Below are 16,715 nucleotides of genomic sequence, written 5' to 3' on the forward strand. Positions count from 1 at the left end.
TCTGTTTGGGATCTTGCTTTGAGCTGAGCTCTGAGAAGTACCTAAGAGACTCCTGGTGGTCAGTGAGTTACCTGTGAAGGTTAGAAACCTGCACTTACCGAGTCTGATCACTTTTCTGCTTTGTGCATTTTAAAATTAATCACCTCTTACAAAGCAGTTTTTGGCAAATTTCCTTTTGAAAATGCCAACCCTTTCTCCATTATTAAAAAATGGAAAGAATCGATACGATGGACTATTAGTCACAAAAAGACATGAAGCAGTGATATATGGTACAATATGGATGAATCTTGAAAACATTATAAAGTGAAAAAGCCAATTACAAAAGACCACATGCTGTATAATTCCATTCGTAGGAAAGTCCAGACTAGGGAAATCTACAGAGACAAAAGGTGGCTTTGTGATTGCTTAGGGCTGGTAGGGGAACAGGATGGAAGGTGGGAGGGTGAGAACTAGTCTTGAGGTGATGAAAATGTTTGAAAATGTTTGAAAATTGACTGTGGTGATGATTGTACTTACCTGTGAACATACTAAAATCCATTGAACTGTACACTCTAAAATGGACGAGTTGTATGGTACAGGAATTATATCCCATTAAAGCTATTGGGTTGTTTTGTTTTTGTTTTTGTTTGTTTAAGAAAGTAAGCAATTTGTTGGTTTTTGTTTTTTTTTGTTTTTTGTTTTTTTTTTTTGAAACGGAGTCTCGCTCTGTCGCCCAGACTGGAGTGCAGTGGCACGATCTCGGCTCACAGAAACCTCCGCCTCCCGGGTTCAAGCAATTCTCCTGCCTGAGCCTCCCAAGTAGCTGGGATTACAGGCACACGCCGCCACGCCTGGCTAATTTTTTGTATTTTTAGTAGAGGCGGGATTTCACAGTGTTAGCCAGGATGGTCTCCTGACCTCGTGATCCGCCTACCTTGGCCTCCCAGAGTGCTGGGATTACAGGCGTGAGCCACTGCGCGAGGCCGCAAGGTGTTTTTGTTGTTGTTTTTGTTTTTAGACAGGTCTGGCCCAGGCTGGAGTGCAGGGGTGCCATCTCAGCTCACCACAACCTCCGTCTCTCGAATTCAAGAGATCTTCCCACCTCAGCCTCCCGAGTAGCTGGGATTACAGGTATGTGCCACCATACCCGGCTAATTCTTCTATTTTTAGTAGATACGGGGTTTCACCCTGATGGCCAGGCTGGTCTTAAACTCCTGGGTCATAACAACAACAACAAAAAATTCCGCCCACCTTGGCCTCCCAAAGAGCCAGGATTACAGGCGTGAGCCACCGCACCTATATTATTATTATTATTATTATTATTATTATTATTATTATCAAATGGATAGAGATTTTATTTGTTTCCAAGCTGGGCTGCATTTCTACAGGGCACCCACCCCATGCCTCTGAGGATGTCTGTGAGCCAGAGGCGACCTCCCCGGGGTTGGCGAGGAACCCGGCGCCAGGACGAGTGGAAGTGGGCGGCCCTTCCCACATTCCAGTTGGCACAAGGTTCCTGTTCTGCATCTGGGGGCTGGGTGGGTGAGAGCAACCGAAGCCTGGGCTAGCGGAGGAGATAGACGAGAGCTCCCTCCTCCATCCACTTCTCTGAACGTTTTAGGTCTTGCTTTTTACCACTCGCGGGGTAATATTTGCATCCAAAATCTAGCAACGATCCCGTCCATGAAAACAGCTGAAAATCTCCCCTTTGAAAGAACACGTCCGGGAGTCTTTCCAACCCTTAACTAAGCTTGTGCCCGCTTTGCCCACCCCCCTGGGGATGTGGAGCAGGGCGCATCCGCCCACAACTTGGCCTATTTCCCGGCCCCCGGGAGGACTTCTGAACCAGGATCTGTGACGTGCCACTAGGAGAAGGGGCACAGGATGGGTAGGGGAACTCTCCGAGCACATTCCCCAAACTGCAAATCTGCCCAGGGACGGCCGGGCGCCTGGGTTGAGAAGGGCCCGCAGTCTATTGGTCTCTGCAGACAGAAGCGAGGGGGAAGAACTCATCACGAGTTACAAGGGCGGAAAACAGCCGCCCCAGATCTCTCCACAGCTCCACGGACGCCCCGCGCTGGGCCTCTGGCCCTAACTCCTGGGAGTGGTCGGCGGTGCTTGGGGCCCGCCAGGGGGCGAGAGGCAGGGGCCCAGCCCTGGGCCTCATCTCGGCACCGAGAGCTCCGGCTCGCACTGTAGAGTGAAGTGCCCAGAATATTCGATCCCCACGGCCAGCTAGGGACCCCGCCACAATGGAGCGCCTCGCCACCTCCATCCGCCCTCCCGTGGTCCGGGACTAGGTGCAGTTGCAGGACCCGCCTAAGAAGTGCACTAGAAGGACGCAGTCGGTGGATGTCCGGGTTCGAGCGGCTGGATGTCGCGCGTTGGCAACAAGTAGCTCGGAAAACAGGCATTGAGAGTCCACTGCGAGCTGCTTTCTGCTTGCGGCCAATGGAGACGTGCGACACAGCAATTAGAGACAAGAAGGAAAAAGTCTAAAGAAAGACTAACTCCTTCCTTCTGGCAAGGAGATACACAAAAGGGGTTGCAGACATCCAAAAGGGTCGTGCTCCAGGTGAGGCTCGAACTCACAACCTCGGCATTGCTCTGCATGTACTGCTATATAAGTACCGCGCGCTAACCGATTGCGCCACTGGAGCTCCGCTGAGCGGGCCTCGCGATGGCTCTATCAGGGCGCACTGGCGCCCGCGGCGGGCCTCGACGGAGCATGCGCGTTCGCGGCGCGAGCCCAGGCCCGAGCCTTCTGCGACTTCGCGCCGAACTCCCGGCTGTACCCCGGCGGAGCAAGCAGGGGAAGCCTGCGAGTGTTGCCCTCGGGACAGGAGCCGCCTAGCCTGGCCGTGACGGGAGGGCCACGGGGGCCCTGCAAAGAGCGCGGCGCGCAGCCCCGGGCCTCGCCGTAGGAGGTGCGGCCCCAGCGCCTGCGGCCGGAAAACCCCCTCTATGGGCTTCGCGTCCCAGAGCCGGCCCGCGAGGGGCAGGGCCCAGGCCCGGGGAGCGGCAGGCGGTCCTCGCCGCGGTGGTGACGCGAGCCGGGGGTGGGGCTGGGGATGTGGATGAGCCGGGCGACTTTGCTCCCGCGCCCCGGGGAGGCCCGACCCGACTCCCCGCGGGGCCCCCGGAAGGAGCGCGTCCGGAGCCCCCCGGTGGCGGCTGTCAGGGGGCGCCCCGGCTGGGCGAGGCCAGGGGCCGGGGACGGCGCGCGGCTGTGGCTTGGCGCCTGGTCTGACTCGCCAGGTTCCCGCGGCCCTTGGGCCCTCCAGGCAGGAGGCGGGGACCCGAAACCTGGCCAGGCCACCCCAAGCGGAGGACGCGGACATAGCTCGGGCTTTGGAGAAGTTGCAGCCCAAACCCTGCGTGTTTTGTTGGGCCACAAAATGATGTTAAAACTAATTTCCAGTATTTAAAGTGAGGAGATCTCATACAAATATCTAGATATCCATTTAAAAGCAAAATCTAACCATTTCACCCAAGGCTGAGTTGTGACTGTTCTGGGCCGTAGGCACTTTTGTCTTCGTAAGCTCCTGTTCTCCATTTAAAAAAAAAAGTTTTGAAAAATTATATTTTACCACTGTGATGATATAAAAATGAATGTAATTCAAACTGAATTTATTGCTATATTATTACTATTTTTTCATTTATTACTATATTTGTTTTCTTCTCATTTCAAAAGAAATTAACATTTAAATGTTTTTTTCTGGTCTAGGCACTGTGCCTGTTGTACCTAATTGATAAGCCTGCCAGGAACCTGGTCCTCTGGGGAAGGTAGCAGGCACCTCCCGAGTGCCAGCAGCCTCCCGAGTGCCCACCACCCCCCGTCTCTTCCTTCAGGCTTGTCTCACTCATCTTGATGGTCTCTGAGCACCTGTTGGCATGTTGATCACCTGTTTGGTGACTTCCGCTCTCCTAGGAGAGCGCCGAGCAAACAACAGAATGATTATTGCAATAATGGGGGAAACTGCATGAGCAAGCGATGGACAGAATGAAGGTCATTTGTGTAGTCAAATGACTTGGCCACAGTAACAGGTTGTGTTAGGGCCACAAATGTCAAGCAGTGGGATGGTACTGGACTGTAGAAGGCCTTGAAACTCAAGCAGAAGAGTTAAAGTGATCAGCTAGACCGGGAGGAGGTAGCAAGAGATTCTGTGTAAGGCAGGGGGCCTCCCGAAGGAGTTTTTAGGAAGGTCTCCCTAGAAAGAAGCCAGGGGAGGCTGTTTCCAGATAGTATTGTAAGCTGGGAGACACGCATGGAGACTCAGGAACTCAGAACAGGGATGGTCATCTCCGCAAGATCCCATCCCGCACCAGGCAGGTGGTGGGATGCTGGGCTCTTTACAGCATGCCAGGATTGGGCTCCTTGGAGCTTTTGTGGGTGAGGCCAGGGTAAATCAAGGCCACAGAGAGTGATCTGTTAAATAAGTTCTTCCTGACAGCTGGAACAGGATGAAAAGGTAAATGCATGGTTTGTGCAGGGTGGGGATGATTTTTTCCCCTCTAAACTGAAAGGGGTTAATTCTTGGTAAACAAGTAAATTGTGGACCCATACACAGCGTCTTCTCAAATCCCGTAGCGTTTGCACAATCTGCCCTTCCTCCGGAGTCTCTCAGGCAGAGCCCACCTGGTGAACCACGAGCAGCAGAGTTGACTCTCGGTGGTCCAGCGTCCCTTCCCACTAGCCCCATTCATGTATCTACTCCTTTACTGGTTCCGCAGAAACTGATTCCCCAACAGTATGTAAGGGGAAAGCAGCATCTCATAAAGGGAACCTAAATTGCTTAGCCCCCAAGAATATTGGTTTTCTAATGAGGAGCCTAGTGCGGGTAAGGCTGCACCTGGTGAAGGGGGCAGGGTCAGAAACTCCGCTGCTGGAAATCCTTTCCAGCAAGGAAAAGTCTCCTGGGACCTGAAAGGCACTTAACCTGACCCGGACTGCCTCTAAAGAACAATGAACTAGGAGTCTTCGCTGTGGTCCTCTTAAGTTTGTAAGAGACTGTAATAAGTCTCTTACTCTCTCCGGGCCTCAATTTGCTCATCTATGAATTGAAGAATGTAGACTAGATAAGAGCTCTCCAGCCTGGCTTGACTGGTAGAGGACCCCTTTTACCATGTATACTCTTGCCAACACCTAGAAATTATTTTATCATGCAATGATTTGTGTATGATGTGTAATAGAGAAGGGATTGTTAAATAAAACTTATTTTAGATCCATGTATAACTTTAAAACAGTAATATCGGCTGGGCGCTTTGGCTCACGCCTGTAATCCCAGCCCTTTGGGAGGCTGAGGCAGGTGAATCACTTGAGGCCAGGAATTTGAGACCAGCCTGGCCAACATGGCGAAACTTCGTGTGGGTTGCAGTAAGCTGAGATCACACCACTGCACTTCAGCCTGGGCGACAGAGAGAGACCCTGTCTCAGTAAATAAATAAATACAGCAGTAATATCTATATTATTAACAGACGAGTTTCAACCTTTTCACATTTTCCAAGTAATGCAGAATGTTTAAAGTAATTATGTAAGGGGAAAGCATGCTTTGTTAACAAATATCTTTTAAAATAACATATATCTGGTATTGGGACAAATGTATATTAAAATGTATGAAACTTAATGACTCATTGTAGCATCAAAAATAGACAAAAACTGCTTTCCTAAATGAATGTTTGGAATTTATGCCTTTTGCATTTTTTTAAAAAAACTGGTTTATTTTTATTTCATTTTTTGTGTCTAAATGATGAGATAAAACAGAAGGGTTCAGACTGCTGTATGCAAGTGACATTCTGCAAATAGCATGATGTGGGTATGGCTGGTCTTTATTTCTAATAATGAGAGGCCAAATCAGATCTAATGGTCACTATATTTTCTCTTTATGACTTTGGTTTCAGATATACAAGAGACACTGTGAGGAGCCATATAAACAGTTTGATGAGCTGAATGCAATGTGTAGGTCTAGTGAATGAAAATCGTCTTGGTTCAAAATTGTAGAATTCTCATTTGATGGTCCTCATTTACTTTATTCCATCAAACGTTTTATATTTTCTATTTTTAGCCAGCATTTCATTATGGATATATATTAAGCAGCATATGACTTTTAAAAATATTGCTGTAGAGTAGTCAAAGCCCACATGAGAAGCCACCCAAGCAGCTGCCGTATGAACGCATATCTGGTGTTCAAGGAATGAATGCTTCATGTACCGGTGAGCACGCATTCGGAGGCTTCCAAAGTGATTCCATTTTAATGGGTAGCAGGGGATCTTAAAGGATTATTTTAATTGTTATTTTTCCAAATGGAAAAGTAAAAGACGCCACTGCCACATGCAGCACTGTGGACCTTTCTGAATGCCTTTCAGAACCCCCTCCATTTGTCAGTGTCTGATGTCCCGTCCTGTCCTGATAGTCCATGATGCTCAACAGCACCCCGTGGGAAAATGACCCCTTATTTTCCCTTAGGAGGAGAAAGAGGTGTAGGTCTCAAGGCCCACACTCTAGGGAAGTATGATGCAGATTTGAACCAATTACACATAGAGTGGAACATACGATAATTTGAGGGATCCCATCAAATTACCCTGATTGACACCAAAATGAAGAAGTGGTGACAGCCTGTCAGATGAGAAAAATTTTAAAGATTGGTAATGTCCAGTGTTGATGAGAGTGTGGGGAAATGGATACTCTATAGTTGGTTTTGTTTTAAGATAGTTCATCAGAATCTGTCAGTGTTTTAAATGGATGTATCTTTTGACCTAGCAGTTTCTATAGGATTCTCTCTTACAGATACACCCATACTTGTGAACAAATATGCCATATTTCATCAAATCTAAAACACCCTAAATTGTAACATGTGCTATTATTTTATGTACCATTAAGAAAACAAAACCTACCGTTTTAACTATGACACAGTCCTTTCATATCACTTAGAATTGCATTTTATACTCATTAAGATCGCTCCTAGCCGGGCGCAGTGGCTCACGCCCCTAATTCCAGCAGTTTGGGAGGCCAAGGCAGGCAGATCACGAGGTCAGGAGATCGAGACCATCCTGCCTAACATGGTGAAACCCCGTCTCTACTAAAAATACAAAAAATTAGCTGGACGTGATGGTGGGTGCCTATAATCCCAGCTACTCAGGAGGCTGATTGAATGGTGTGAACCTGGGAGGCAGAGGTTGCAGTGAGCCAAGATCGTGCCACTGCACTCCAGCCTGGGAGACAGAGCGAGATTCCATCTCAAAGAAAATATATATATATATCTCCTATGACTCAATGTATTTTCAATCATATTTTCCTCTGGAGAGCCATTGCTTTCTGCCCACCTTTTCAGCCTCATAGTTTCTGTCACTGACAAACACTTCAAGGAGGACAGCAGCTCAGGGTGCTGAGCTCACCTGAATGCACTTCTCCATGAAATTTTGGCCCCTTAGCCCTTAGACTGTTGCCTTGGTGGCTCATTGCTGCATTCAGACAGATTGGGGGTAGGGTGGGGTATTTACAGAATTTCTAGCTACTAGCAGTGGGAAGGTTAGTTTGATGGAAGCTGATGCATCTATAGATAATGTGACCACATAATTTATCCTCCAAACAGGGACATTTCTGAGAGTCAAAAGGAGCACTATTAATAATACTGGACCAACAAGCATGAATTGTGCTGTCCCGGACAATCTGGAACATATGGTCACCCTAATCCTAGCTCCCTTTTGTATTCCTATAAATATATAAACCATAATTAGGAAAAACTCCTTGTTAAATGTCTCTATAAGAACACGGATGGGGTGTGTACCAGTCCATTTCATACCGCTCTGCTCCCAATTCGCCCTTCTTGGCCCTGCCTTGTGATCCTGGAGCTGGACCCTGAAAGTATTTGTCTTGTCAGCTGGTGCCACTGTTGGGTCTTGTCAGTAGAAAGTGCTAGAGGAACACTAGAAGGTACTTCTCTTCCTAGCTCAGTGCTTTTCTTCTGGCTCCTACAGCACAGCTGTCAGTGGGCGGCTTCCCGGTGAGATTTTGCCAACACCCAACAGTGTCTCCTGCTTGCCATCCTCAGCCTGCAGCACCTCAGCAAACTCCTCCAGCATCCACAGGCCCCGTTGCCACCCTCACCAGTGAGCCCTGAATCTCAGCCTTGGATGGGAGGGAGAGTTTGTTGCTTCCTTGGGTTCCCTATGTCAGCCCTAAAGGTAGTGGCTGCTCCTTTTGTTATTCCTGAATTAACTAGAGTTCCATTTACCCTTCTTAGTAATTAATCCTCCTTTACTAGTTAATAATTTTTTACATTAATATTTCCCTATTCAAACTACTGGTGTGTCTGAATCCTGACTGATACAGGATGCATTAATTATTTCTTTTCACTTGTTGGAGAACAACAGCCTTCAAAGAACATGGAGAACATGGTGGTTGGTGGGTAAAAAAATACACTTACATAGTGCTTATCATATGCTAGGCACCACTCCAAGAACTTGACACCCTATGAAGCAATTTCATCTTCACAGCAACCCTATGAAGGAAGTAGCATTCTCGTTTCCTTTCACTGATGAGGAACGTGCAGCACAGTGAGGCTGTGCAATTTACCAAAACAAGTGGTAAAGCTAAGATTCAAATACAGATTGTGCAACTGAAGAGTCCATGCCCTCAAACGGTATGGAGTAGATGGCTCATTTTGCCACCTGGAGAACAGTGAGCATGTCTGGCCTTGACAACTCTGTGCCTCTCGGGGTGACCCTCAAGAGAGGCACAGAGCTCTTGTCAGGCTCACAGAAGCCTGCGTGATGGTGGCCAAAGCATTCCAACTTGAAATATGGGAAAGACGAGTTAGAACTCTGACCCCTAGAGAGGTGAAAACCACGACCCAGGCATGCTGGGCGCCGCTGTGCCTAGATTCCCCGCTGCTGAGGAATGGGGAGGGTTCCTCTCTCAATCCTGGCAAGGGATGGACCCAAACCTATTGGACCAGATAGAGGTCTTGGAGGCCACAGCACAGATTATGATGGAGACTTTCCTGTGAGAGGAGAAAGGAAGAGTTTCAACAGAGCCCGCCAGGGAGCTCTGGGGTTTCAGTAACACTCAACGTGTTCCTTAGGTCAAAATTTTTGGGCAAGTAGGAAAGTCCACCTTGTGGGAAAGAGGAAAGACAAGAAACTGGAGTAAAACAACCTAAGTCCATGTTTCTGCTCAACCAACTGGTTGAGTGACTTCAATAGTTGTCCATTGATCATATATACCACAGTTGACTGAGCCATTCTCCTACTGATGGACATCCTAGGCTCTTTCCTGTGTGGGACTTTTACAAGCTTCTAGGAGCATATGTGTACAAGTATTTTTATTTTTATTTATCTTGGATAAATACAGAAATGGAATTGCTGGGTCATAATGTATGTTTATGTATAGTTTCTTTGTTTTTAGCATTTTTATTGTGGTAAATTACACATAACATAAAATTTACCATTTTAACTATTTTTACATTGTACAATCCAGTGGCACTTAGTACATTACCACGCCCGGCTAATTTTTGTATATCTCCTGACCTCAAGTGATGATTCACCCACTTCAGCCTCCTAAAGTGCTGGGATTACAGGCGTAAGCCACTGCGCCTGGCTTTTTTTTTTTTTTTTTTTTTTTTGTGGTAAAATATACAGAACATAAAATTTACCATTTTAACCCTTTTTAAGTGTGTGATTCAGTGGCATTAAATACATTTACATTGTTGTACAACCATCTCTACGATTGATCCCGCAACTTTTTTCTCATCTCAACCGAAACCCCATACCGGTTGAACAGTAACTCTCCATTCCCTCCTCCCTTGAGCCCAATGACCACTATTTTACCTTCTAGCTCTACAAATTTGACTACTCTAAATATTCATAAAAGTGGAATCATACAATATTTGTCCTTTTGTGTATGGTTTATTTCACTTAGCGTAATATTTTTAAGGTTTATTTGTGTTGTAACGTCTATCAAAACATTTCGTCTTAAAGCTGAATAATATTTCATTATATGCGATACTACGTTTGCTTTATACATTCATCTGTCAATAGACGCTGGTTGTTTTCATCTTTTAGTTATTGTGAATAATGTTGCTACTAACATCAGTGTACAAATATGTGTTTGAGTCCCTGCTTTCAGTTCTCTTGGGTGTATATCTAAAAGTGGAATTCCTGGAAGATATAGTTAATTCTATGTTCAATTTTTTGATAAGCCACCATACTGTTTTCCACAGCAGCTGTGCCATTTTTACATTCTCACTAGCAATACACAAGAGTTCCACATCTTCACCACCACTTGCCATTTTATGTTTTGGTTTGTTGTTGTTGCTGCTGTTTTTATAATAGCCATCCTAATGAAATGAAGCACTCTGTCACTGTAGTTTTGATGTGCGCTTCCCTAATCATGAGTGATGTGAGCATCTTTTTATGGGTTTATCAGCCATTTATATATCTCCTTTGGAGGAATGTCTATCAGGTCCTTTGCCTATTTTTAAAATCCTGTTGCTTGTTTTTTTGTTGTTGAGTTTGGGGAGTTGTTTTATATTCTGGATATTAACCCATTATCAGATACATGGTTTGCAAATATTTTCTCCCATTTTGTAGCTTGCCTTTTCACTCTCTTGATGGTGTCCTTTGATGCACAAACGTTTTTAATTTTGATAAAGGTCCTATGTTTGGTGGTTGTTTGGGGCTATGTTTTTGAGACAGGGTCTATCTCTGTTGCCCAGATTGGAGTGCAATGATGCGATCATAGCTCACTGCAACCTCAGGCTCTTGGGCTCATGCAATCCTCCTGTCTCAGCCTCCCCAGTAGATGGGACTATAGGCACACGCCACCACTGTCAGCTAATTTTTTTTTTTTTAATTAGAAATGAGGTCTTGCCTGTTTCCCAGGCTTGTCATGAACTACTGACCTCAAGGGATCTTCCCACCTCAACCTCCCAAAACACCGGGATTACAGACATGAGCCCCAGAACCCGGTCCCTATGTTTAGTTTTATAAGAAACTACGGAACTGTTTTTCCAAATTAGTTGTGCCACTTTATATTCCCACCAGTAATGTTGAGAATTCCAGTAGCTTTACATCCTCACCAATGCTTCATATTGTCAGTCTTTAATTTTAGCCATTCTACCGGGTGTGTAATAGTATCTCATTGTGTATTTAATTTGCATGTTAATTTGCATTGTATATTTAATTTGAGCATGTCATTAATTGCCAAACTAATGATGTTGAGCAATGTTTTGTGTGTGCTTATTGGTCATCTGTGTATCTTTATAAAATGGTTGTTCAAACCTTTTGCCCATTGTTTTGTTGTTTTTTGTTTGTCTTCTTTTTTGTTTTTGAGTTTTGGTCTTTTTTAAAAATTAGGTAGTAGGAGTGGCTAAAGGCCTTTGGTAAGTCATTGATTTTCTGTTTCTTTATCTGTAGGTAGCAAGTATGAGTTCCTCCATGACATGTGGGCTACAAAAAATGCCAAGCTTGGCCACTGCTCACAGTACCTGGGACTGGTAAGAATCCATGCATGCCTTCTCCCATCTAAGACATGCGGGATCCATGCCAGGAAGAATGAGGCACATGCCAGAGGATATGGGGGCTGGGAGGAGGGCATTAACACAGAGTGATTTGAAATGAGGTAGCATTCAATGGCCCCTGGCAAAAAGGAGAAAGAAGACGAGGGAGCTGAAAAATGTCTTCATGGGGAAGGAGGGAGGGAAGACAGGGAGGGAAGGGGAAGGGTGGTCCAACTAGCCCTGGAGCAGGGGAAAATGGAAATGTAGCAGATCTATAAGCTAAACTGAAGTCTCAGCACAGAGCTGGTCTATGAATTTCTCCCAGAGGGACCTTCTCTCTGTAGGGTAAAAGGGAGCATAAACTTCCAGTTCTGTTTGCAGAGAGCCCTGAGGAACTGACACTGACCACACCCAGATGAGAGGCCTTCTCCTCAGCTGCCAAATTCTGCCCAGTGCTGCCTAGCAGGGTCTTAGCTAGGGTAGCTGGCTCCATCCCAGGGCCAACAGCCAATTTCGATTACATTAAGGAGGTAGCGTATTGGAGGACCAACAAGTTTTCTTATTTGATACCCTGATCTTAGAACCTAACCCTCCCAGAGATGCAAATCACAACCATGAACAAATGTATTATGACAGAGAATTAAGCTTATAAAGATATATCAGTCAGGGGACAGAAACTATACCAATTATTTAACAGAGACAATGTAATACAGAGAACTGTTAACTAGGTTTACGGTTATTAACTAGATAACTGAAAAGTCAAAAAAACAAATCTGCCGTATCACGTAAGTGAGCAACTGCAAGAAGCAGCTACCCACTGTTGGGCTGAGAGAACAAAGGAAGAAGTTGAACCACGAAAGCTTAGAAGTTGGAGGAAGAGCCCTCTGCATAACTGAAACTCAGACTTCTGAGGAAGGGCTCCAGCATCTGCACTGGCATCTCTGCTGTGGTCACTTTAAAGCTGGTTCTGCAGGTGTTGGGAAAACTGCAGGGTGGATTTGGAAACTGCTAAGGAAGGCAGGGCTCAGCAGCTCACGCCTGTAATCCCAACACTCTGAGAGGCCAAGGTAGGAAGATCGCTTGAGCCTAGGATTTTGAGACCTGCTTGGGCAGCATATTGAGGCCCTATCTCTACAAAAAATTTAAAAATGAGTCCAGTGTGGTGGTGTGCACCTGTAGTCCCAGCTGCTTGGGAAGCTGAGGCAGGAGGATCGCTTGAGCTCAGGAGTTCAAGGTTGCAGTGAGCTGTCATCACACCACTGCACTCCAGCCTGGAGCAACAGAGTGAGACAGCTCCAGAGTGAGACCCCCATCCCTACTACTACTACTATTGCTACTACTACTACTACTAATAATAATAATAGTGCCAAGCTTGTGAAACCTAGTCCAAATGGAAAGTGATAGGTACTCAACTCTATCCCTCAGTGGGTGTGAATAAGGACACTTCCAGCCTCATTCCTTGGCCACTCAAGGAACCAGCCTCGGGATGAAGCTGACGCTATGGGTAGCAGATGGGAGGGATGGAAAGAACCAGGGTCCATGATGGCGCTGCTGAGTCACAGACTCACTCTCCTCTGGGTGTCCAGTTGTGTAAGCCTTCTGTCTTTCTGTTGATTACAGCATTGTTTAACTAAGGCCTCTGCTACTTTGCAGCCAAGAGCATCTTGATAGATTAGGAAAGCAAAAAAGAGGATTAAAAAAGAAACCAGGAAAAGGGATGTGTGGTAGATTAAATAATCCTTCTTGGTTCTTTCCAAAAATCTCCTGTCCTAATTCCTGGAATCTGTGAGTATGTCTCCTTACAAAACCAAAGGGGATGTTGCAGATGTGATTAAGTAGTTCAATGAAAATATTATCCTGGATTATCTGGGTGGGCCCGATGTAATCACAAGGATTAGTTACAGAGGAAATGTGACAACAAAAACAGAGGATGAAATGATGTGTCTCAATGAAGAAGGAAGGCACCCTGTGAGCCAAGAAATGCAGGTGGCTTCTAGAAGGTGGAAAAGGCAAGAGAACAGATTTTCTTCTAGAGTTCTCAGAAATAATGCAACTCCGACAACACCTTGATTTAGCCCATAAGACTCATTCAGACTTCTGACCTTCAAAACTATAAGACAATACATTTGTGTTGTTTTAAGGCACTAAGTTTGTGATTTTTTCAATTTATTTTATTTTATTTTATTTTATTTGTAGAGACAGTATCTGGCTATATAGCCCAGGCTGGTCTCAAACTCCAGGCCTCAAATCATCCTTCCTCCCTGGCCTCCCGAAGTGCTGGGATTATAGGTTCGAGCCACTGTGCTGGGCCTGTGGTAATTTATTATAGCAGCTACAGGAAACTAACACAGCATGGTAATTAGAAAACCCAAAAGAAGATGCCAAGAATAAGTACAAATGTAGCAATAATTAAATAGATATGAAAGAGTTGAATCCAATGACTACTAAACATGTAACATACAGATTAGATTTTTCTAAACTCCAGGTAGGTGCCCTTCATGAAAGGTATATCTAAAACAAAATGATGCAGGGAAACTATACACCTGTTGTCTGTTATCTATTGCAGTGTAGCAAACCACCCTCAAAACTTAATGACTTAGGGCCAGCCGCGGTGGCTCACGCCTATAATCCCAGCACTTTGGGAGGCCAAGGCGGGTGGATCATTTGAGGTCAGGCGTTTGAGACCAGCCTGGCCAACATGGTGACATCCTGTCTCTACTAAAAATACAAAATTAGCCGGGCGTGGTGTCATGCGCCTGTAATCCCAGTTACTCAGGAGGCTGAGGCAGGAGAATCACTTGAACCCAGGAGGTAGAGGTTGCAGTGAGCCAAGATTGTGCCCACTGCACTTCAGCCTGGGTGACAGAGTGAGTCTGTCTCAAAAAAACAAAATCTTAATGACTTAGGAAGGTGGCTTTAGTGGCCGCATGAACTGCCAGCACGAACCTGACTGCCAAGGAACAAGAGTGCAAAGCTAAGAAACTGAGGCATTTTGAAGAGTTTGAAGACACCTGTCTTCCTTATCTGACCCCCAAAGACGATGAATTCTATCAGCAGTGGCAGATGAAATATCCTAAACTAGGCTGGGCGTGGTGGCTCACGCCTGTAATCCCAGCACTTTGGGAGGCCGAAGCAGGTGGATCACCTGAGGTCAGGTGTTCGAGATCAGCTTGGCCAACATGGTGAAACCTCGTCTCTACTAAAAATGCAAAAATTAGCCAGGTGTAGTGGTAGGCACCTGTAATCCCAGCTACTTGGGAGGCTGAGGCAGGAGAATTGCTTGAACCTGGGAGGCGGAGGTTGCAATGAGCCGAGATAGCACCACTGCACTCCAGCCAGGGCAACGGAGCAAGACTGTCTCAAAAAAAGAGAAAAATATCCTAAACTAATTCTCCAAGAAGCCGGCAGTGTATCTGGGGAGCTCCATAAAGAGGCTCAAGAGGCCGGCCATGGTGGCTCACTCCTGTAATCCCGGCACTTTGGGAGGCCAAGGCGGGCGGATCACGAGGTCAGGAGATCAAGACCATCCTGGCTAACACAGTGAAACCCCGTCTCTACTAAAAATGTTTTTCAAAAAAATAGCCGGGCGTGGTGGCGGGCGCCTGTAGTCCCAGCTACTCGGGAGGCTGAGGCTGGAGAATGGCATGAACCCGGGAGGCAGAGCTTGCAGTGAGCTGAGATCGCGCCACTGCACTCCAGCCTGGGTGACAGAGCGAGACTCTGTCTCAAAAAAAAAAAAAAAAAAAAAAGAGGCTCAAGAAGCTTTTCTCACCCTGCACAAGCATGGCTGCTTATTTTGGGACCTGGTTAGGATCCGAGGCAAAGATTCGCTCATTCCAGTATCTGCCATCCTCATTGGTAATCCAGGCTGCACCTACAAGTACCTGAACACTAGGTTCTTTATGGTACCATGGCCAGTGAAAGGGTCTAATATAAAATACACCAAGGGTCGGGTGCAGTAACTCATGCCCTGTAATCCCAGCACTTTGGGAGACTGAGGTGGGCAGATCACTTGAGGCCAGGAGTTCCAGACCAGCCTGGCCAACATGGTGAAACCCTGTCTCCACTAAAAAAAAAAAAAAAAAAAAAAAATACAAAAATTAGAAATTAGCGTGATAGCATGCACCTGCAGTCCCAGCTACTCGGGAGGCTGAGGCAGGAGGATCGCTTGAACCCAGGAGGCAGAGGCTGCAGTGAGCCAAGATCGTGCCACTGCACTCCAGCCTGGGCAACAAAATGAGACTCTGTCTCAAAAAATAAAATAAAATACACCGAGGCTGAAATAGCTGCTGCTTGTCAGACCTCCCTCAGGGTCGATGACTACCTGCAGATAGAAATAATCTAGGCTTTGGAAGGACTTGCTGCCAAAGAGAAAGCTAATGAGGATGCTGTGCCAGTGTGTTTGGCTGCAGATTTCCCCAGTGGTGGCGTGGGGTCATCCTGTGATGGACAAGATGAAGTGGACATAAAGAGCAGAGCAGCATACGACGTAACTTTGCTGAATTGATGGATCCTCTGAAAATCCCACACCTGAAAGAGAAACCTTATTCTGGCATGCGGAAAATGGCAGTGAGCTGGCATCATGCTGAAAATCTGGTGGGGAGGCCCCGAAGAGGAAAGTGAGGACGGCTCTCATCTTGAAGGCGGAGATCCTGATACTTGGCATGTTGGTGTTAAGATCTCATGGGATGTAGAGACACCTGGTTTGGCAACACCCCAAGGAGATTGCTACTTCATGCTTGGTAATCTTTGGAGAACCAAAATTATATTGCTGCTCTAGTGTCTACATTTAGATTATTGGGTATATATTTTGAATATGTCTTATGAACTAAACTTTTGGAGCATTTTATATTAATAGTGAAACTTCTTTATGAGAACATGTAACTAGGTTTTTCATTTTTGAGATACTGCTAAATTTTAAAAAGTTGCTTTTCTTTTTATTCTAAGTAGTTGTGGAGTTCCTCAAATATGCTACACAATTTTCAGCATTCTTCATGAAAGCTATTAAAGCATCCAAGTCAACTTATTAGTATAACTTGAAAAAATGCTTCCCTGTCTATATACGTTTTTAGTAGTGAGAGAGTTTTGTCTAGTTTTGAATTTAGTTTCTTCTCAAGAACAGCTGACCTGACAACGGGGCCTGTCTCTCAACTTGTCATTTAGTTCTTTGAGAAGCAGTATCTCAGCTGTGGTTAGGCTAACTTAAGCTGTAGAGTTTGTGGGGCTTTGTTTTTTTCT

The 16,715-nt window shown here is 45.8% G+C and overlaps 1 long non-coding RNA gene and 1 other non-coding gene across 3 annotated transcripts; one reads left to right on the plus strand and one right to left on the minus strand.

The window, feature by feature from the left end:
- The first annotated feature begins 1,846 nt into the window (after window positions 1-1,846).
- LOC141408352 (uncharacterized) lies at window positions 1,847-12,249 on the plus strand. 2 transcript variants are annotated; one of them, XR_012422443.1, is made up of 2 exons: window positions 1,847-2,906; window positions 11,395-12,249. It is a non-coding gene; the product is annotated as an uncharacterized lncRNA (long non-coding RNA). The 2 variants fall into 2 exon arrangements; XR_012422442.1 differs by having other exon boundaries at window positions 1,847-2,554.
- Window positions 2,547-2,639, minus strand: TRNAI-UAU (transfer RNA isoleucine (anticodon UAU)). The gene is given in 2 exon segments: window positions 2,547-2,582; window positions 2,602-2,639. It is a non-coding gene; the product is annotated as a tRNA-Ile (tRNA).
- Window positions 12,250-16,715: the final 4,466 nt, after the last annotated feature.

Source organism: Macaca fascicularis, chromosome 13, assembly GCF_037993035.2.
Source record: "Macaca fascicularis isolate 582-1 chromosome 13, T2T-MFA8v1.1".
Classification (NCBI taxonomy): Eukaryota; Metazoa; Chordata; class Mammalia; order Primates; family Cercopithecidae; genus Macaca; species Macaca fascicularis.